We start from the raw sequence: 23765 nt of genomic DNA on the forward strand, positions 1-23765 counted from the left end.
GCTTCCTCCGCTTGACCCTGATGTAAAAAAAAATTGCATTGGGTTGAACCATATACACGAAGACGATTTGACGATTGTGATGATCATTTACAATCCATTTCCACTAAGGGAATAATGTATTTAATGTAAACTATAAATACTGTTCAGATCTAATGTAGCACAAAAAAAACCCTCTGAGGAGTCACATGCTTCTCAGTGCTGCTGAGATAAAATCTGGCACAGTAAGGAAATCCATAAGATTCAAATAGTGTAAAGTTATCTATCCTCTCATTATGTTACTCTATCTTTGCCTTTCCAGGGTCACCGAGGTAGGGCTGAGGCCTACGCCAGCAGATGGAAAATCTGCAAGTCAGGGGATATGTGTAAAGGAAGCACCCAAAGGGTGTCCAGGTGGCATGGCGGTCTATTCCATTGCCTACCAACATGGGGATGACCAGTTCGAATCCCCGTGTTACCTTGGCTTGGTTGGGCATCCCTACAGACACAATTGGCCGTGTCTGCGGGTGGGAAGCTGGATGTGGGTATGTGTCCTGGTCGCTGCACTAGCACCTCCTCTGGTCAGTTGGGGCGCCTGTTCAGGGGGAAGGGGAAGGGGGAGGGGGAATAGCGTGATCCTCCCATGCGCTATGTCTCCCTGGTGAAATTCCTCACTGTCAGGTGAAAAGAAGCGACTGGCGACCCTACATGTATCGGAGGAGGCATATGGTAGTCTGCAGCCCTCCCCGGATTGGCAGAGGGGGGTGGAGCAGCGACCGGGATGGCTCGGAAGAGTGGTGTAATTGGACGGGTACAATTTGGAAGAAAAAGGGGGGGGGTCCCAAAAAATAAAAATAAATAAAGGAAGTACCCTGGAAAGGTAGCTAGCCCATTGCATGGACACACATTTCCTCACACTACCATTCACACCCGAAGGCAGTTCATCAGACACACAGATAAACTGAGCACACATGCAACCTAACATGTTTAAACCAAAACACAGGAGCATGTAAATGTAAGGAAAGAGTCAGCCACTGGGCTACGCTGTTGTATGATTCGGCACCACTACAAAAAAAAAAAACAGCCTGGGCTGAACCCCCCTCCCCCCAATATTTTATGAACTGACATTTGCTCAAACCATTCTTGTTTCAGGTTTACAGTCACTGCGACCTCCTTAATTGAGACACTGACATCCATTAACATTATTATTAGATGGCATTGAAATAAAAAAGGATGAAAGCACTGTAGTTAGTCACAGAATTAAAAAAGGTCCACGTCATTATTACTCCCACATCCAAATGTGGTAGCATGACATCTTCCATCAGTTCCTTACATACGTCACTAGATTTTAAGCCCAGCACCGATGAATAAGTAGATCTTGGCACTAAACACTGCCATGGTCAGGAGCTAAGCTATGATGTAAAACATGACACCAATACCCGGCAGACTGGTTGTCAGAGGGTTCATCCCTGTGCAGTATTATGTGCAGCACCAACACTGAGAAGGTTAAAGGGTTCCAGTTCCTATAAAGCTCAAGGCAGAGAGCACCCTACTGACCCTGCCAGAATTACAGATTTGATTTTCACTGGACACATCCATGTTGACAGTGCACTCTGCTGGGGTAAGGCTCTTTGTATCAATGTCAGCCAAGCCTCATGCAGTATGTGACTATATGTGTCAGTGGCTCTGAGTTAAACACGTTCACGGCTAAAAAAAGGTAGGCAATATCAAGTGTTATCATTTTCCACATAAATTTGTCTTTTTTTGCTCACATAAAATATGCAAAGGAGATGTTCAATGTCAGAAAGACCTAAGAGTATTTAGGAATATCAAGAATAAAGTACCTAAGATTCTGTGAATATTAACACATCTATATGTGGGTAAGGCAGTAGATGGGGATTTAGGGATTGATATTTCTCTTTCCCCCCCCCCCCCCCAAAATATGGAAAAAAACTAAAACATGTAACCATAACGATGGTGAATCAGTTATACAGTATTTATTAATTGTGTATTGTGTTGTTAAGAAACATATTAGCATACAAAATATGGAGATTAACCCAAGTATATAAAAAACTGAGGGACTTTATGATAGTAGTTGGAAATAAATGCAAAGTGTTGTACAGAGTACAATATCGTCTAATATTTTGTGCCAGTGTCAGCACATAATGGGAGACCCTTGAAATGTGTGATTATATTCTCATAGTCCATTGCCATCTGAGTAGTACAGTGCGTTGTCACATTCCCATCAGTCAAGCAGATCTTTGCCAGCTGAGGCAAAACTAAAAAGGATGCTTTCAGACTGGACTCTGCTTGCGGGCTTTTGCTGAAATATTCTTTATTTTATTTACACTGAGCTCTGTCCGACAGTATAGTGTTGCCTATATTGTGTTATTTTATGACTGAAAGTGACTGCAAGTATTCAGAATATCACCCTTAACCTTTAAAAGTCTAAAGAATATGTATTTGTGTTTTTGGGGTTCAGCAAGCAGATGTGAATGCCATACACCCAGTGCAATGCTACAGGTTTGAATCTAAAATGTGACCTTAGACATGTTATTAATATAAAATAAAGTTAGAAAAAACACACACACTTAAACATTTTAGAGGAGAGAGGGCATGATGTGTCAAAGATCATAACATGTCTGTCACTCTCCACCCTCCACAAAAAGCTAAAGCTGACATGCCACGAAACCCAAATTAGCAGAATACTAACATACTAAAACCTTAAAAATAAATAAAGCAATTATAATTTACAGCAACATCAAGAGCAGTTGGAAGTGAAATAAGATGAAATTAAAAATTTAAATTGCCCTAAGGATAAAAATGAGCTAGGCTTTAAAATGTTCTGCATGCTATTCCAGGTTGCAGGTGCACTGTGTGAAAATTTGGATTTTCCAAGCTCAGTAAAACAGCTGGCACCTGCAACGTAATCTAATCATTTGAGTGTCTTCGATAGGGGCCTGCATTAAAAGACAACAATGAAATAATGTAATGGTGTAAAAAAACAAAACAGTACGGACCTTATCAATAAATAGAGCCCAGTGTTTATCACATCTTGCAGAGAGAGAGGGACACCCAGCCTTAGCATACAGCTCACAACGATGAGTATTATAATTATCACCGGTAATAAATCTTAATGCAGAGTGATAAATAGTGTCCAAGGGCTTCACGGTCACAGCTGAAGCATGCATGTATAAAATGTCACCATAATACAATACTGATATAAAGGTTGCCTCAATAAGCGTCCTTGTACAATGCAGAAGAAAACATGTTTTATTCATATATAAAAGAAACCTATTTTTTTTCCTTAATTTGCTCACCAGATTAGTCATATGATATTCAAAAGTTATCTTCTCATCTTTCAAAATTCCAAGATACTTGTATGTAACTCTTTCAATATCATAATCAATATTTTTGGCTCTGGTGAAAAGCATGAGTTTAGTTTTATCATTATTAAGAACTAAGTTATGCCTAAAATTGTCCCTAGGTGTGAATGTGTATGTGTGTGTGTGTGTGTGTGTGTGTGTGTGTGTGTGTGTGTGTGTGGGCCCTGTGATGGAGACTGGCAGCTTGTCCAGGGTGTTTATCCGCTTGCCGCCCAATGACTGCTGGAATAGGCTCCAGCATTCCCATGACCGTGAGTAAGGATAAGCGGTTTGGATAAAGAATGAATGAACAAATGAAGTTATGGGTATTGTGTGCAACTTTTAAATCAGTAAAGCAGTGATGAAAGGCTTTAACAGCAGAATGTACAGTATCGGCATTGCAGTACAAAATAGTATTGCCAGTATAAAGATGAATATTACACCTAGTTACAGAAAATATCATCTATATACAGAGTGAACAGAACAGGGCCCAGGATTGAGCCTTTAGGTACACCTTTTGTAATATGCCCAAACTCAGATGTAACGTTTCCAATAGCCACACACTGTTGTCTGTCAATGAGGTAACTCTAAAACCATTTATAAGAAATTTCATTAAATCCAATATTATGAAGCCTTGTTAAAAGAAATGAATGATCAACTGTATCAAATGCCTTCAAAAGATCAATAAAAAGAGCTGCACAATGTTTCTTTCTGTGCAAACCCAAAGTAATGTCATTTAAAGTAAGAGTGGCGGCAATAACAGTGCTGTGCTTTTCTCTAAAACTCAATTGGTGTATGCTTAGATATACACCAATCAACATACACATAAAACATGAGAAAAGAAGTAAAAGAAGTTGGCAATAGTAACAGCAATAATAATCATATATAAAACAAAGCAGTTAAATGTAGATTGAAAAATATTCACAACTGAATTAGCCAGCAAAATAATGAGGTGAGTTGTACATTGTAAACCAGATAAAAGAAGTGGCTTTTATGGTTTGTCTTATATTTTTTCCAGAGGGTTTGCTATCATAATGTAAATGGGAAACTAGATGAAAGATTATTAGGTTATACCTATCTGATACAAATTCCTTTACTGTCCAACAGTTTATGCTCAAGCTTAAGAGAGACGTGGCTAGGTTAGTGACAATCCCAAGGCCGTGGCGCAATTATGACAGATTTGTCACCTCTGTCTACACTTTGAATACCCTTTGCAAACAAATGACTTTTCTCAATACTTTTTTTGTTACTGGTGTATTTAGGCCAACAGCTAATCCATGAATATAAAAACATAAGCTTTGGTAGTTGCTAAATTAATCTGTTACTATCAGGCAGGACTTTCTCCTAAAAAAAATGATGCAGCACTTAGAATTTCACATAGCAGCCAAATGCAGAGGATTAGAGCAATTAAGTTTGAAGAAGCAAAGTTGTTGTGGGTAACAGGCAGATATGGCAGACCAAGCGTGTAGAAGACCTCTATCAACAGATGGTACAACATCAATTGCTCAAACACAAGTTGATGGTCTGTTTTTGTTTTTGTTTTTATATTTGGTGGTGGGAAGGTACTGACATAACAGCACCGGCCAGTCCGTTTCATTACAAATGAAGGGATTTGGAAGTGTTTACACACAGCTGCAGTTACCAGTATCACCATGGGTGTCAGTCATAGACTGATTATAAGACAATGGGCCCCTGGGCACAGACAACAAAATGCCTCTCCAGCCCCAAGCACAGGTACACTGAATTAAAGTAAAGGCTATTAACAAATACATAGCCTAAAACACCAGTGACAGCAAGCATTTATTGACACAAATGACTGAGTCTTTCAAATTTGCAGCAAGAAAAGAAGTTAATAACAGTGACTGCTGGCTTAGGGGACCCTGACGCCTTGGGCCCCTGGGCCTGTGCCCGGTAGGCCCATTCATTAATCCTTCTATGCCGTCAGTTGATTAAAAAAATGTCAACCCTGGGGGTGTCCGGGTAGCGTAGCGGTCTATTCCGTTGCCCACCAAAACAGGGATCCCCGGTTCAAATCCCCATGTTACCTCCGGCTTGGTCGGGCATTCCTACAGACCAAATTGGCTGTGTCTGCGGGTGGGAAGCCAGATGTGGGTGTGTGTCCTGGTCACTGCACTAGCACCTCCTCTGGTCGGTAGGGGGCGCCTGTTTGGGGGGTGGGAACTGGGGGTAATAGCGTGATCCTCCCATGCGCTACGTCCCCCTGGCAAAACTCCTCACTGTCAGGTGAAAAGAAACGGCTGGTGAATCCACATGCATCCTTCAATGCATGTGGTAGCCTGCAGCCCTCCCTGGATTGGTAGAGGGGGTGGAGCAGTGACCGGGATGGCTCGGATGAGTGGGGTAATTGACTGGATACAATTAGGGGGGGAAAGCGGGGGGGGGGAATAAACCTGAGGATTGAAGCCATAATATTTCCTACCATGGTATATCTTACCATTGATGCTTATTGTGCCGATGTTTTGCACTTGCATATTTCAGACATGCCTAGAAAATTTGACCTACACGCTTTTTGATAGTCTTTGTCCTAAGCAGCTCACTGGGTAAAGAAGGAAGTGCCACCTTTCTTTACTTAAAAATGATGCACGACAGTGAGGTATTTTTGGAGTGAGGCAATTACTGAATGACATGATTAATTATCAAAAACCCACTCCAGCTCATCCCACCTCATTGGTGTATTACACACACCTTCTTGGCATGTTAAGCTGTGGGCTGTTCTTTTACTTCTAATAGGGTTGGAAAAGAATTGGCAGAGGAACAGTAACTCTCTCCTTCTCTCTCGCTCTCTCAGTCGGCCTTTCTCTCTTTCTTTCAACATGTTTAGGTATCTTTTTTCACTACTCATTTATTTGGTAAAGTGCCATTTCCGTTAGTTCCATCACCACTTAATTGCCAGCGATTGAGCAAGAAATCCCTACGCTTGATACCTTTCTAAGTGAGCATCTAATTAGGCTGCATCTCTGAACAACAAGGCGTCCATGGAAAAGCCCGCCGTCCCGGATAATGACAATGCCAAAACACGGACGAGTGAGGGCACAGGATCGAACGAGTTAGCCCAGAATTAGTAGTGAATAAAATGTAGTCATTCTCCCTCTCATACAACTGCCAGAGCTAATGTTTAAATGGTGATTTGCCTTAAGGTGCCCAGGAGGCATCCTGAGGGAGAAAAGCGAGGACAGGATGTGAGTACTCTTTTTGTGTTAAGATCATCATGGGTAAAAAAAACAAAAAACAAAGATGAGCACACGCACAAACACACATCAGTGCACCAAGTCACATACACACACACACACACACACACACACACCTGACACAACCATGACAAAGAAAAAAGAAGTGATAGCGAATAAATAAAAAGGAGCAGCCATTATGTGGGAAAGCTGGGCTCTCCAGTGCCTGTCCAGGGAGAGGCGTTCGGCGAGCGAGGGCACTCTCATCAGGGTTGCCATCAGTGCTGTTTGGGAGCCAATCAAGCAAGTTTGGTGTTGAAAGCAGGTGAGGGGAAGAGAAGCGAAATGAGGGGATGGGAGAGGGGGACAGCTAGGCAGAGGGACAGGTCAGGAGGAGAAAAGAGACAGGGAGCAAAGAGAGAGAGAGAGAGAGAGAGAGAGAGAGAGAGAGAGAGAGAGAGAGAGAGAGAGAGAGAGAGAGAGAGAGAGAGAGAGAGAGAGAGAGAGAGAGAGAGAGGGTGAGAGGCAAAGAGAAACGTGGGGGGGAGACAGGTAGATGGATGGTAGTAAAGGACAGAGCAGTGAGAGAAAAGGGAGAGATAAGGAAGAGGAGAAGAAAAGGGGGTGATGACAGCAGGAAAGAAGAGCACATGTTCTAGCCCTTGTGTCATCCACATATTCTGTATACTGCTCTTGTCTTAAGGGTAATTTATAACCCGCCTTCCTTAAACCTCTAAACTTAATTTACTTTTAAACCCCAAATCTATGTTGCACAAAGAAATAACCTGTCATTCATCACAAACCTTGGGACTATCTGGGTTTTTCCTCTTCACAGTGCAGAAAGACTGCATTTAATCAGTGGACACCACTTATTTATATTACAACACACCTGTCATACTTGTTTTCTTTTTTATAATTATTATTGCTTAAGGTACTGCATAGGTGCAAAAATCAACTTTTTAGCTAGCGATAGCACTTGTATAGCCTAAGAAAGTAACAGAAATGTGCAAAAAGTAGTTTTTGTCTTGGGGTCAAACATGACCCCGAGACAACGTTAGTACCCTAGTGGTGTACAGCTTTCATGGAAATATGAGCAAAAGCAATGTTTCACTTGTTCTAATGTTGGGTTCACTCTTGGAAAAGTCATCAAATCTCAGGTTGAAAAAAAAAAGAAAAAGATCATTTAGAGTCTTTTCTCTGCTGCTAAACAATGTTATGGGTCATTTTTTGACCCGTAGCCAACAGAAGGGCTAGAGAAGTCACTTGAAGTCATGTTTTTTGCTTTGTTTTTTTTTCCCGCAAAGCCCTGAATCCCAGTTGCTGTCTGAAAAGGTTTTGCATTCACACTTAAGGACAAAGGGCATGTGTGGGATAGCTGTGAAAATAATGACAAGATGATTACTAGGTGGGTTGCAGGGTTTGGCCCATGAAAACTTGTGAAAAGTCAATCAAGAGGTTATAATGAAAATAAAATAAAACAAAATAAATGAATAAATAAGTGAATAAATGAATACTTCAAGCATCCCTGCGACCCTGAGAGCAGGATAAGCGGCACAGATAATGGATGGATGGTAAATAACTAAATGAATGAATCATTAAAGAGGTGGCATGTTTTAACCATGTTTTACATTCTCTGAGCTGCAAACGTGTTGGTTGGGTATGACCCCAGGATGGTAGAAATTAATGCCCTCATGATACATTTTAAAAATAAAATACAAGAAGCACCACATAGTTGCATTAAGGAAGAAAAGCTATGCTTCTTCTTAAATCAGGTGCAAAACGGACATTATGATCAACCCCCTGCAAAAAGACTCCAAGACCCATGAGATGTAGGGGGCACATGGGGGGTCGAGTATGTTAGACCAATAGAAACGTGAGGTGAGTAGAAAGTCAACATGCCAGCATTAGCCAACTAAACTCACACATGCACAAAAATGAGTGGTTATAAGACCTAACTCTTTAAGAGCAAGTGGCAACAACATGAGTGTGCTACCTTGAATGAATGGCTTGAAGACGCTTTGACCTGGCAGTCCCTAAATACAGGAAGTCAACACTTTCAAGTCAATCACAGTCATTCGACGAAGCTGGTGAATAAATGTTGAAAGCTCCACAGCTGACCGGAAGTTCTCACCACAGCGCATTCTCTGAGCAGAGGTTGTTTCCATGACAACATGAGAAGACTAAGGAGGGAGGAGGAGGAGGGTGGGGGTGTGATATGAGGTGTGTATGTGTGTGTGTGGGGGGGGGGGGGGTAAGTGTACTTGTGTATGCTGTGAAACATGTCTGTTCCACTTTGACATGTATTGGATGAATGTATTGATTGTATTGGCAGTGGGAGAGAGACAGACACAGAGAGAGAGACACAGACAGAAACAGAGAGAGATAGCCAGACAGACAGACAGGGAGAGAGAGAGAGAGAGAGAGAGAGAGAGAGAGAGAGAGAGAGAGAGAGAGAGAGAGAGAGAGAGAGAGAGAGAGAGAGAGAGAGAGAGAGAGAGACATACAGACACAGGGAGAGACAGGCAGACAGACAGGGAGAGAGAGAGAGAAAGACAGACAAACACAGAGAGAGACAGAGAGAGAGAGAGAGAGAGAGAGAGAGAGAGAAAGACCGACACAGAGAGAGACAGAGACAGACAGACAGAGAGAGAGAGAGAGAAATGGAGTGAAGTCAAGCAAGAGAGGCTGCAAGGGACAGTGAAAGAAAGAGGGGACGCAACAGAGATGGAGACCAAGGTGGTGAGAGAGAAAAAGAGGGAGTGGACAGAATAGGAGCATGAGAGACATTGGTCGAGGCAGCATGAGCAAGAGAAAGAGATGAAGAGAGAGAGAGGTGAGCCTGGCCCGATGTGTTGGAGATTTAGGGCTTTTGGAACAGTCAGTTTGTTTGTATGGGGGCAGAAATACACTGCTCCAAAAAATAAAGGGAACACCTAAAAACACAATATAGACCTCGATGAATGAAATATTTCAGCTGAAAATCTTTATTTATTAGACAGAGGAATGTGTTTAGAGCAAAATAACCTTAGAATGATCAATGGAAATCAAAATCATTAGCCCATTAAGGTCTGGATTCAGAATCATACTCAAAATCAAAGAGGAAAATGAGAACATAGGCTGATCCAACTTCTGTGGAAATTCTTCAAGACGATTCAAAATGAGGCTCAGTAGTGTGTGTGGCCTCCACGTGCCTGTATGCACTCCCTACAATGTCTGGGCATGCTCCTGATGAAATAGACGGATGGTCACCTGAGGGATCTCCTCCCAGACCTGGATCAGGGCATCGGTCAACTCCTGGACAGTCTGTGGTGCGACATCGCGTTGGCGGATGGTACGAGACATGATGTCCCAGAGGTGCTCGATTGGATTCAGGTCTGGGGAACGTGCAGGCCAGTCCATAGCATCAATGCCCTCGACATACAGGAACTGCTGACACACTCTGGCCACATGAGGACGAGCATTGTCATGCATGAGCAGGAACCCAGGGCCCACTGCACCAGCATATGGTCTGACAATGGGTCGGAGGATCTCATCCCGGTACCTAATGGCAGTCATGGTACCTCTGGCTAGCACGTAGAGGTCTGTGCGGCCCTCCAAGGATATGCCTCCCCAGACCATCACTGACCCACCGCCAAACCGGTCATACTGGAGGATGTTGCAGGCAGCAGAACGTTCTCCACAGCGTCTCCAGACTCTCTCACGTCTGTCACATGTGTTCAGTGTGAACCTGCTCTCATCTGTGAAGAGCACAGGGCGCCAATGGCGAATCTGCCAACCAAGATGTTCTCTGGCAAAGGTCAATCGGGCTGCACGGTGTTGGGCTGTGAGCACAGGCCCCAATTGTGGACGTCGGGCCCTCATACCATCCTCATGCATTCTGTTTCTCACTGTTTGAGCAGAAACCTGCACATTAGTGGCCTGTTGAAGGTCGTTTTGTAGGGCTCCGGCAGTGCTCCTCCTGTTCCTCCTTGCACAAAGGACCAGATAGCGGTCCTGCTGCGGGGTTGTTGTCCTCCTGCGGCCCCCTCCACGTCTCCTGGTGTACTGGCCTGTCTCCTGGTACCTCCTCCATGCTCTGGACACTGCTGGGAGACACATCAAATCTTCTTGCCACAGCACGCATTGATGTGCCATCCTGGATGAGCTGCACTACCTGAGCAACTTCTGTAGGTTGCAGATACCGCCTCATGCCACCTCTAGGGTGAGGGCACTAGCAAAATGAAAAACTAACCAAAGATCGGCCAGAAAAGATGAGGACAGGCAAATGGTCTGTGGCCACCACCTGCAAATCCATTCCTTTTATAGGGGTTGTCTTGCAAATTGTCTAATTTCCACCTGGTGGAAATTAGACAATTTATCAACAGGTGAAATTGATTCACAAATCAGTGTTGCTTCCTAACTGGACAGGTTGATATCTCAAAAGTGTGATTGACTTGGAGCTACATTGCATTGCTTATGTGTTCCCTTTATTTTTTTGAGCAGTGTAGATGGGTAGTGAGGGCAGTCTGATTTTGTGACAAAGTATGGTTCACACAAACAGCAAAACCATTTGACCTTTGTCAAAGTGTGGAGGGTGTGTATAAACCTGCATGCAATAGTACAACTTTTTTCTTTCTTTTAAGAACAGGGAGGCAACAAAGTTAGTTTTGCTTGGGTGCATGGTAACATGGGCTTCCGTTAACCAAAACTATATAAAAAAAAAAAAAAAAACTAGAAGAGTGCACTCAATAGAAAGCAGATTCCCACCAGGCGTATCTCTTTTTCTCCAGTTCTTGGATTTAGGAGACAAACCAGCTGAGGAGTTAGCGCACAATTGCGGTAAACAGATTTTTCAAAGGTTTTGAATCACCGGAACCACGAGAGGTCGTTGATCATACAGTCACAACTGTGTACAAAAATTATTAGGCTGACACGCCCAGTAGTATGAGAGATTAATGGACACACACACACACAGGCAGAAAAAACCGATGTTTTTTCTGCCATTATAAAACTTTTGCATAGCGCCCAAGTCGAGTGAACAGGAAATATATATATATATATATATATATATATATATATATATATATATATATATATATATAAAGTTTTCAATATGCAGTGCTCAAGCGAAAGAATCTAGCTAATAAAAACGTTTTGCCTGTCAGTCTGTGGATGTGCAGCCTGCTAGGCGGACTCTTTCCGAAAAGAAAAGGTTTGCGATGCGACCATTTTGGTCTGACCCCTAACCCTGTCTTTATTTTCATAATATAATAAAGTTGGGTAAACACGGGTAAGTTGGGTAAACACTGAACATACAACACTTCCTGTTTTGACTGCAACCTAAAAGAAGTTGTTCCTTTAACATTTAATCATTTTTTTTGGATTATAAAATTCTTCCAATAACTTTTGATTATGTCAGCTGCCCGATCCAGATCACCCGTCGATATTAATCGCACATGCGCACTGCTGACTTACATCGGGCAGCGACGGAGAGCGGCGTTGGTCGAGCGAGCTAGAGAGTGGATTAAGAGAGGGAGCGGCGATAGCGAGAACAAACGTTTTTGAAGGTTACTAATGTCCACAACCTTGAGAGGTTCTTCATCACACAGTCATAACTGTTAACAAAAACATTTTAGGTTTATAGATGCAGTATTTTGCGAGGTGAGCCACAGAAAGAAAGACACACACACACACACATACACACACACACACACACGACCAAATGCATAATCCGCTCCAGGCTATCTGCCTAATGGGGGTATAAAGGGGGGGGGGGGTTAAAGGAAATAAAACACTTATTTAAACTTCAAAAGAATAAAAATTGAAAGAAATTCCAAAAGTATGTAATGTGACGATTGTAACTGCGCATCACAAAAGTTTTGGAGATAAAGGCTGAACCCAGTTATTTCCAAACCGGTGTTTCTACCAAGAGTTCACAGGGAGGGCACGACTAAGAACACTCTGCCTCAATCAGATCACAATTTATAATAGATGGCTGTATAAATAACTTATAAAGGAGAGCCATGGAGAAAATGAGTCTGTACTCAGGGACAAACTCACACGTACATAGACAGAAGTACACACACAGACAAGAACACGCACATGAGCGCACACACACACACACAAAAGCGCTCAAAGCTGAAGCAAACAAAACAGCTGTCAATATCTGTCAAGCAAGAAAAAAGTGCAATAAAGTGCATTTATCAAAAATGCATGCACCATCTTAATGGGTCTTGTCTCCCGTGTGTGTGTGTGTGTGTGTGTGTGTGTGTGTGTGTGTGTGTGTGTGTGTGTGTGTTTGCGTGCGTGAGCGTGAGTGAGAGAGTGAGAGAGAGAATGTTTTCTTATTTGTCTACGGGCAGTGAACAGAAGAAAACAGGACTTCCTTTTACGGAGCTAAGCTTGCGTTTGATTTCCTTGCTGAAATAAAAAATGCATCATTTAAAATGGCCCATTGTAGTCCATATCGCCATTTTTTGCTATTAAACGGTTTCACTTTTAAAATTCCGGAAATAGCCGCTGCCGCAAAGTGGCAAAAAGGCTCAAGTGTAACGTGAACACGATGTGGAACAGTTTGATAAAACGACGCACAATGAATGAGAGGTAGGTATACTGTACACCTACCCAAACAATGTGTCTCTGTCCTTGAAAGCGGCGAATCAATTTACAGACATCTGAAAAAGAGATCTATGTAAACAGTATGGGCACGTATAACCACAGAAACAGCGCGTTGTCATCTGATGTGTCAGTGAACGCCATGCTACCGCCATGCTACCGTACACACACACAGTAAGTAGTCCTTGCTTCTTACTGCTAATTACTTCTTATGAAATATACATTGAAAATATGCCACATAATTAGAGTCTTGTGTAGCTGCTCTTTACGCTTTATGCAGTGGGGGGGGGGGGGGACATGGATTTTTAAGCCTCTTGACGGAGTCGAGGAACATTGGTTAAGACGTTAAAACGCCATCCCCACCGCAGCCATGTTTTCACGAGCGGGAACAAAGGGCATCGTTGATGTGCTGTGGAGATTCTGCAAGCGCACACGCACGCACACACGCATATGTGCACGAGCGTCCTCTTGGCCCCAGCGCCTCGCGGCTTGTGCAGTGGGTGGGACAGAACATCTTGAGGCATCGCTGTGCTAATTTCTTTCTGGCGATTACTTCAGCGATGCATCTCTCTGCCAATTAGGCACAGCTGTCTTAATCAAGTCATTTCCCCTGAACAGTCTTAGACCCACTTTTCTCATTAATTGTTTATGTGCAGAGGGAGGGTTGGGGGGGGTTTCGGGGAGGGGAAGGGGGGAAATCGGTCAGCTCGGAGTAGCTTCAGAAAACAGTGCTCATCCTATCAGGAAATGGCTGGCTGCTTTGAGTTCACCTGTGATCATCCACCTCTTCCTCTCATTTCCGATGTTCTATCGCTCCGTCTTCCTGTCCGTCCCTCAAGCATTTCAAGCCGCCCCCTCTTTCTCTTTCCTTTTCTCTCTTTCCGTATCTCTCTCTTTCTCTGAAGCTGAAACTGAAATAGAACTGAAGCTTGTGCTCTAAAAAAAAGAAGATAAACAAGATAAAAAATAAAAAAGATAATGATATAATAAATTTGATATAATAAAGTTTAACAAAAATAAAAATAAAAAGTTCATCGAAAGGGTGAACCAGCATGCAGTATAGAGGAACACACACACACACACACACACACACACACACACACACACACACACACACACACACACACACTGCATCTTCACTCACAAATCCATTACTGGGGAAGGTGGACGTTGTTCCTCTGCCTCCACTGAGTCTGTTCTGTGCCGCCCGGGTGGTGATGTGATATTATGAGTGCAGATCCAGCTCATGGGAGCACTAAAAGCAAACCCTGACCCTGTTGATCATCAATAATTCAGCAGAAATCAGGGTTACAACGAGTGCAACGCCGAGCAGCGAGCTGGGGAGACGCTGGTTTCCGACATCATAAAGTTTGTATAAGGCTGTGGCCACGATGTTAGCCGTCAGCATAGGGTTCGACATTAGCTCCATTATGCTGGTGAAAGTACGAGATGATGGGAGCAGGGCGGTGGGAGATACTGGTGGTGAGTCATGCTCCATTCTGGTTTTCTACATAGGCCCACCTTGCATGGTGCAAATGGAGCTGGATCCTGCTACGACAAGGCAACCAGGCCACCGTCACCTCCCTGCTCAGTTGGCTGACAGATTTACTGGCTGGATTAAGCGGGCACACAGTTAGCCAAGCCCGTTTAAAGCCAACATCTTGACTCAGAGAGAAACAGAGGAAGGAGGTAGAGAGGTACGAGGGAAAGATAATGACAGATTGGAAAACAAGAAAGAAACAAAGAAACAAAGAAGAAAGGTGTTCGGTGTGGTGTTCCCAACACAGAATATTAACCAGTGTGGGTTGGTTGGTTTTGAATGTGCACAGACCAATGTAATTGGTGCTGAATGTGGTGGAGGTCAGCTATTGGTTGTTCCTGAAGAGTATATAAGGCAGAATCGCCACCAGGGCGTTCTCTTGGTACTCCGCTCTACTCGGGATAGCTAGGTTGTTACAGCGTAAGAATAAATTCTACGTTACTGTCATAAGTCTGCCGTGTGCACTTTCCAGTTATCTACTTAAACAGTTTTAGAACAATATTAGTGTTTCATACACGACATTCGGGAAGCGTAGCAGTCTATTCCGTTGCCTACCAATACAGGAACCACCGGTTTGAATACCTAAAGACACAATTGGCCATGTCTACGGGTGGGAAGCCGGAGGTGGGTATGTGTTCTGGTCGCTGCACTAGCGCCTCCTCTGGTCGGTCGGGGCGCCTGCTCAGGGGAACTGGGGGGAATAGTGTGATCCTCCCATGCACTACTTCTCCTGGTGAAACTCCTCACTGTCAGGTGAAAAGAAGCGGCTGGTGACTCCACATGTATCAGAGGAGGCATGTGGTAGTCTGCAGGCCTCCCTGGATCGGCAGAGGGGGTGGAGCAGCGACCGGGACAGCTTGGAAGAGTGGGGTAATTGGCCAGATACAATTGGGGAGAAAAAGGGGGAAACAAAAAAAAAAAACAAAAAACAGAAAGAATAGATCAGAGACCTGATTTCCCAAATGGAAAAGAAAGACGGCGGTGCATGTTGAGAATCTAGGAAATAAAAGTCACACATCACTCTGGGATTATTATCTTAGTCCGTGTTAACGATCATATCAAAATTAAAGCATGACAGCAGATTCCCTTGACAGCTAGCAGCGGCTGACAGCTCATCAGTTCATGCACAGTACTGGGAGTGTCTTTAATGTTCACTTATGCATTAATTCAGATGAATCTAAATAACGACCAAAAAACAGAATCAAACATGGCACAGGCCTGCAGCTGAAAAATTCCACTAGTGACCAGTTGGATGAGTGTGCTGGCCACACTAGCGGGTTTGTCAGAGGTAGCCGGTAAAGCCATCCAAGACCAGCTTTGGCTGATTTGACTTGCTCTGTCTGATTACTCAAACAAAACCTAAAAAAAAAAGGGATGCTATGATGGCCATAAAAAACCTATGGCGTCATGTTGATATGAAAGCTTTGGTCATGTCAAGTCAGCAGCTCATTTAGCTTGTAACCAGCGAAAACCTCAGCCTGGTTAAAACTGTTTTGTTGCTGTTGTTTGAAATATCGCACAGGTTTCTCGGACTCTGTGCAAACGGAGCAGATATCCCAGTAGCAGAAGGCTGAGAATGGCGTGTGATGCTGCCAACCCTGATGTGTTACACCCAGATTACTCATCTATGGCGCTTGGAAAGGTGTTATAAAGTATGACGATTAAGGTGCCCTCTTTCATCCCAGAGTCCTTCCAAATACCATGCATGAGGTCCAGGAGAGGCGTTGTGAACCGATTCCTATGTTGCCGTGTGTTGCCTCTGACTGCTGTGATGAATAAGAAACTCCTCTGCAATCAGGCAATAAAGTACTATCATACTGAAAAAAAATTTTTTTTAAAGATACCATCTGAAACTACATATGTAGAGAAACGACCACCACAAAGCCATGAAGAATACTGCCAGACAGTGGTGATTAAAATGATCTTACACCAACAGAGGAAGAGAACGGTAGAAAACAGACATTTTACAATTAATTTTTTCCGCCTTTCTCTGCCCGGGTTCTCCACCAATGCGGCATTAAAACTATTTACATCCTAAACAGGGCAAGCTCTCGGTAGTTAAAAAAAAGGAAGATTTCTTATTAAGAGGTTTAACTCGAGCTGGATTTAGGTTCACCTCTGTGGTGATTTGCATTAAACAGGTGGCTCAGATTTGCATTTTTATGGAGTTTTTATGGCCTTCCTTTGCCCTTAACTCCCTTTGAACAGGCGAGGCAGTAGATAGGGATGTTAATTAAGTGGAATAATCTCTGCTGTTTTATTGTGTTATCCGTGGTAGTTTTTAATTGAAATATGGGCGAGATGTTAGCTATTGTGGAGTGGTATGTTGAATATATTCTTCCCAGTTCTAAACTGGTCAAATGAACGACTTGCCAAAAGAAGGTTCTGTAAGAATGGGAAACAGTATAAAAATAGACTGAATTGACATACCGTAAAGTTTTTTGTTTAGTCTCATGAGATACTTGTTCTAAATTGTTCAATTATAGACTCTGTTCAAGGTCATGGCAATCTCAAAATACGTTGTTCTGACAAAATTGATGCTGTATAAATAGAAACTTCTCTCTGTGGGAATATACAGGAAACCCTTCGGAAACCATGGACGAATCCATTTACCTCTGACACCAATCCAATTACAACACGGACCCCTCCACCAAGAAGAGCCACAATTTACTATCTACAACGCAATTTTTAATTTGGATAAATGATACATTTTGACTCCCCCATAAAGAAAACACTGTTTTGGTGTCTGGGGGGCATGGCGGTCTATTTCGTTGCCTACCAACATGGGGATCGCCAGTTTGAAACCCTGTGTTACCTCCGGCTTGGCCAGGCGTCCCAACAGATACAATTGACTGAATGTGTCTGTGGGTGGGAAGCCGGATGTGTCCTGGTCGCTGCAGTAGTGCATACTCTGGTCGGTCGGGGCCCCTGATTGGGGGGGAGGGGGAACTGAGGGGGAATAGCATGACCCTCCCATGCGCTACGTCCCCCTGGTGAAACTCATTACATTACAGTCATTTAGCCGAAACTGTTATCCAAAGCGACTTACAATAAGTGCCTTTAATGTCAGAAATCAAGAGAACTACTAGTCATCAGAGGTCATAAGTGCATCTAAACAAGCATCTAAGAGCAAAACCAGTGCTAAAGTAAAAGCGCAAGAAAGAGATTTTTTTTTTAATGAGTGAATACAATAAGTGCTAAGAACAAGTAACAGGGTAGTAGTTCTTGAAGAGGTGAGTTTTCAACCTGCGCCAAAAGATGTGCAGTGACTCCGCTGTCCTGACATCAGTGGGGAGTTCATTCCACCACTGTGGGGCCAGGACAGAAAAGAGCCGTGGGCGGGTCAATCGGCAGCAGGGGCCTCTGAGCGACGGGCAACCAGGCATTCCGAGGCAGCAGAGTGAAGTGGTCGGGTGGGGGGTGTAGGGCTCGATAATGGCCTGGAGATAGGAAGGGGCTGTTCCTTTCACTGCCCTGTGGGCTAGCACCAGAGTCTTACACTGGATGCGAGCAGCTACTGGGAGCCAGTGTAGGGACCATGAGGAAGGGGGAGTTGTGTGGGAGAACTTAGGGCAGTTGAACACCAGACGAGCTGCAGCTTTCTGAACAAGCTCCAGAGGTCTGATGGCCGACGCCGGGGCACCAACAAGGAGGGAGTTGCCGTAGTCCAGCCGGGAGATGACCAGAGCCTGGATGAGCACCTGTGCCCTCTCGTGGGTGAGGAATGGACGAATCCTCTTGATGTTATAGAGGAGAAATCTGCAGGAGCGAGCAAACGATGCAACGTTTGCAGCAAACGACCGTTGGTCATCCAGGATCACACCCAGATTCCTCGCAGTCTGGGTTGGCGTCACCACGATGTTGTCAATGGTGATGGCCAGGTCTTGGTGTGGGCAACCTTTCCCCGAGAGGAACATCAGCTCTGTCTTGTCCAGATGAGCTTCAGGTGATGTGTCGCCATCCAATCCGAGAAATCAGTCAAGCACGCAGCAATGCGTGTCTCTACTTGTGTGTCAGAGGGAGAAAAGGGACAAGATCAGTTGGGTGTCATCAGCATAACAATGGTAAGAGAGAAGTCAGGTGAAAAGAAACAGCTGGCGACTCGACATGTATCGGAGGAGGCATGTGGTAGTCTGCAGCCCTCCCCAGATTGGCAGAGGGGGTGGAGCAGCGACCGGGTCGGCTCGGAAGAGTGAGGTAATTGGCCAAGTACAATTGGGGAGAAAGAGAGGGGTGGAAATTTTGTATAAATGGAAACTTCTCTCTAAGGGAATTTACAGGAAACCCTTCAGAATTCATGGATGAATCCCTTTACCTCTGATACCAATCCACTTGCAACATGGACCCCTCCGCCGAGAGGAGGCCACAATTTACTCTCTACAGCACTGCTTTTAATGTGGATAAATCATACATTTTGACTTGCTCCTTAAAGAAAACACTGTTTTGTATTCTGGATAAACAAGTTGGAGTCCTTTATATTTGTCAAACAATCATGTCTCTCTACGGACCGGCAGCTTGAAAGCCAACATGTAAGACGCATTAATGTGTGACTGCCTGAATCAGACAGAAAGATGTATTATAGCGTAAAGCCGCCTGAGGTGTTAAGTCATATTCCACGGACATAGTCACTCCAGTCACTGGTATGAATATTCATGCATACACCTTTGATGCGAGCAAAGCCTGAGAACTCCTGCAGTGAGTTTAGACCAAAGTCTCTGCCTCAAATTCATTTGACTGCTTTCATTTCATATTCCTTGTTATTTTGATGGACCCTTACTTTTTAATCTTTGCTAAGAGGTTGGAGGGAGCGCAGGCATTCAAAAGGAATACTTGGACAGCTGCACAAATGCTTTAGAAGAGAGTCCTGAACAAGTAAGCGTCATTACACCAAAAGGAATTTGGATTTGATGTGATCTTGTGTATGAAGAATGAGCAATATTTTAACCCCAGCATCAACATGCAGAGAAGTAGATTAATGACATGAAACTTTCTAAAGCCGGACTGAAACAGTGACAAAATTCCATCCCCCCCCCCCCCCCCCCAATTGTATCCAGGCCAATCACCGGTTGCTGCTCCACCCCCTCTGTCGATCTGCGGATGGCTGCAGACTACACATGCCTCCTCCGCTACATGAGGAGTCATCACCAACCGCTTCTTTTCACCTGACAGTGAGGCGTTTCACCAGGGGACGTAGCATGTGAGAGGATCACGCTATTCCCCTCAGTTCCCCTCCCCCCTGAACAGATGCCCTGAATGACCAGAGGAGGCTCTACTGCAGCAACCAGGACACACACCCACATCCGGCTTCCCACCCACAGACATGGCCAAGTGTGTCTGCAGGGACGCCCAACCAAGCTGGAGATAACACAGGGATTCAAACCGGCGATCCCTATGTTGGTAGGCAACAGAATAGACCGCTATGCTACCCGGATCATTTTCTTTATATTATTTTTTCATTATTATTCAGTTTGTGTATTTACAGACAAGGTATCACCACTCCAGAACAAGGACAAAGTGGATATAAAAAAACCAAACAAACAAAAACCAAACTCTTATTCTCCGCCTCACCCGCCCCTACATAGTGTTTAGTCAGGATAAAATGACAGAAAAACTCCATAGGTTTATAATTAGTCTAAACATGTACTGGCGTACAACATGAATATGTATTGTCATGTACATACGGGGAAAAAAAAAACAACATTGGGAGTTGAGGAGGTCCTAGGCCACTGACAGTTAATGCATTCTGTACTTCATAATGGACATGCTGCCCCTACTAAATGAATGAAAGTCACTTTATTTGACATTGTATTCTTACAATGAATTTGTTCTCTGTATTTAACCCATCCTATTGTATAGGAGGAGTGGGAAGCTGCAGCGCCTGAGGACCAACCCCAGTTCTTCTTTCCATTACCTTGCTCAGGGGCAGAGACAGGAGTATTAACTCTAATATGCATGTCTTTTTGGTGGTGGGAGGAAGACGGAGCGCCCGGAGAAAACCCACACAGACAAGGGGAGAACATGCAACCTCCACACAGAAAGGACCTGGGACGGCCTGGGGTTCGAACCCAGGATCTTCTTGTTGTGAGGCAACAGTGCTAACCACTGAGCCACTGTGCCCTCATACTAGCCAGCGACATTACAAAGCAAGTCATCAGGGACAACTGGACACTCTCATTCATTAAAAAAAAAAAAAAAAAAAATCACTCCATGCTCCGGCCAAAGCCAACATAATACTATGGTAGCCTATCACAACAATTTCAAGTGGTTTCAAACGGTAGCGTCATTTGATTGCTGTGCACAGCATTATGTTGGCTTGGGGTAAACAGTGGAGTTCTCTTTTGAAATGAGTTATCCAACTGCACCTGCTGAGTTGCAATGTAGCTGGCCAGCAGGAGCTGTGTATCCAGTAAGAAGTACAGGATGGATGAATGTGGAAATGAAATCTACCCACCAACAAGTAATGTTGCTGGTGGATAGATTTAACACACACACACACACACACAAAAGTCATTAGCGTCAACTAGTGGAGTGCCCGTTCGGGTGTCATCCCCCCCTCCGACCACAGTGTGGGTTGTAATGGCAGTGCGGTGCTGTTTGTACGGTTGCCAAGGAAAGATTGTCCCTTCATTGTATGTATGTATGTCTGTCCTCAATTTTTCTCGACAACCACTAATCCAAATGACATCACACTCAATACTGCACTTCCTTGGGTTCTCAGCAATACAACCGCCAAGTGTGAAGTTGATCGTATGAATGGCTGTCGAGAAAATCGAAGGACAGACAGATTCCTTCAATTAGATTAGGTTGTTCTTTGAGGTGCAGGTGATTCTTTAGACAAATTAAATTATTTTTGGGGAAACATTCGAAGTGACAGAGATGCTGAAACTTGAAAGATATCCTTCCCCTTTTTACAACGTTTTTTTTAACTCATGCTGTACAACTTTTATGTTGTGGATTTAAAATCTTCCCGCAACCAAAAAAGAAGAGAAAAAAAAAGATAAACTAACATTTCCTGGGTAGAGAAGGGAAGGGAAAATAGACTCTCCAGCTTCTGGTACTTGCAGCATGCCCAACCAATGTGTTGTACCTTCCCTACATATAACATACATGCACACATCAAGACAAATACAGGGACATGTAGTACACACATATGCACCTATTATAGTTGCTGGCACACCCACACACACACATGCACATGGATGCACACACACACACACAGGTATTCAAAAATACATAAACTTAAACATATAAAGCTACTATAACACACCCAGTGGACAATAGCTCACCATGAAGGAGCCCATGGCCCAGAGGAGAGAGAGGCAGAGGTCCCAGAGGAATGAGGTGGGAGGATGGAAGAAGGATGAGCTGAGTAAACAACCCCATCAAATGGCACATCTTTTAAGTCCCCCTTCTATCTATTTCTCACGCACAATATCTCTCTCTCTCTCTCTCTCTCTCTCTCTCTCTCTCTCTCTCTCTCTCTCTCTCTCTCTCTCTCTCTCTCTCTCTCTCTCTCTCTCTCTCTCTTCTCTCTCTCTCTCTCTCTCTCTCTCTCTCTCTCTCTCTCTCTCTCTCTCTCTCCTCTCTCTCCTCTCTCTCTCTCTCTCCTCTCTCTCCTCTCTCTCTCTCTCTCTCTCTGTTCCAATTTCTCTGTCACATTCCCCGATACTGTATTTCCCTGTCATGTTATGTATCTTTGTCTGAGTGTATCTTCCCCGCTTGTACTCTCAATCACCTGCTCTTGCCTTTCTTTCTCAATTCCCCCCTCTGCCAGTGTCAGTTGTCTGCTCATTTTAAATAATTCCTCATGACTTGTCAGAAATGAAACCTATGCTAAGATGAATAGTGCATGATTGATTGACATTTGGATATGACTTTATTAATAGCCCCCCCCCCCCGAAGAGAATGGTAATCGAGAAACACTGACTGAGGAGGAGATGGCACATGGAGACAGGGAATAAGGAACAACTCAACACTCAAATTTAACATGAGATTCAAAAGGAATGAAAAGTTGGATCCTCAAGAATACAAGACAAATTACATGGAAAACATAACTGCAAGGTTACAATTAAAAACAGATATATTTTTGACTATATGGTCCCTAATTATTTCATATTTTATCAATTGATCTGAAAGACGAGATAGTGACAAAATTCTTCGAGATCTCTTTTCTCCTCATTTAAATGTGAACACTATGTGTCTTTTTTTTTCTTATATAATGTATATGTACTTGTTATCTGTGTTCATGGACGAATGTCACTACTCATTCCTGTTTCCATTTTCTTTTTTTCTTTTTTGAGAAGAGGAACTATATATCGACATTGAGAGTATGCTGAAATCCACGGACTGCTTCTTAAGACATCTATGTATGTGTTGTGTATTTGAACATGCGACTGTACTGTATAACTGCACCTGATAAACTTAAATAAAGAGAAGTAAAAAAAAAGAATAAAAGAGAAAGTTTGGAAGCTGTTGACCCAATGACAGCTGTATCGCTGGTTTTAATGATCCCAGACAGACAGCAAAAGTGGGGCGTTCGGGTGGCATGGCGGTCTATTCCGTTGCCTACCAACACGGGGATCACCCGTTCGAATTCCAGTGTTACCTCCTGCTTGGTCAGGCGTCCCTACAGACACAATTGGCTGTGTCTGCGGGTGGGAAGCCGGATGTGCGTATGTGTCCTGATCGCTGCACTAGCACCTCCTCTGGTTGGTCGGGGTGCCTGTTCGAGGGGGCAGGGGAACTTGGGGCAATAGCAGGATCCTCTTATGTGCTACGTCCCCCTGGTGAAACTCCTCACTGTCAGGTGAAAAGAAGCGGCTGGCGACTCCACATGTATGGGAGGAGGCATGTGGTAGTCTGCAGCCCTCCCCGGATCGGCAGACAGGGTGGAGCAGAGACCAGGACTGCTCAGAAGAGTGGGGTAATTGGCCAGATACAATTGGGGAGAAAAACGGGGGGGGGGGGGGAATTCCCCCAAAAACAAAAACGGCAGCAAAAGCAACACACTTTCACCTCCACAGGCTCTCCAAGGCGTCCAGGGTTTGGTTATATTGTGAACCATGCAAATAAACTGGCAAACTAGAAAATATCTAAGATTTT

Source organism: Lampris incognitus, chromosome 8 (genome assembly GCF_029633865.1).
Source record: "Lampris incognitus isolate fLamInc1 chromosome 8, fLamInc1.hap2, whole genome shotgun sequence".
NCBI classification, from domain to species: domain Eukaryota; kingdom Metazoa; phylum Chordata; class Actinopteri; order Lampriformes; family Lampridae; genus Lampris; species Lampris incognitus.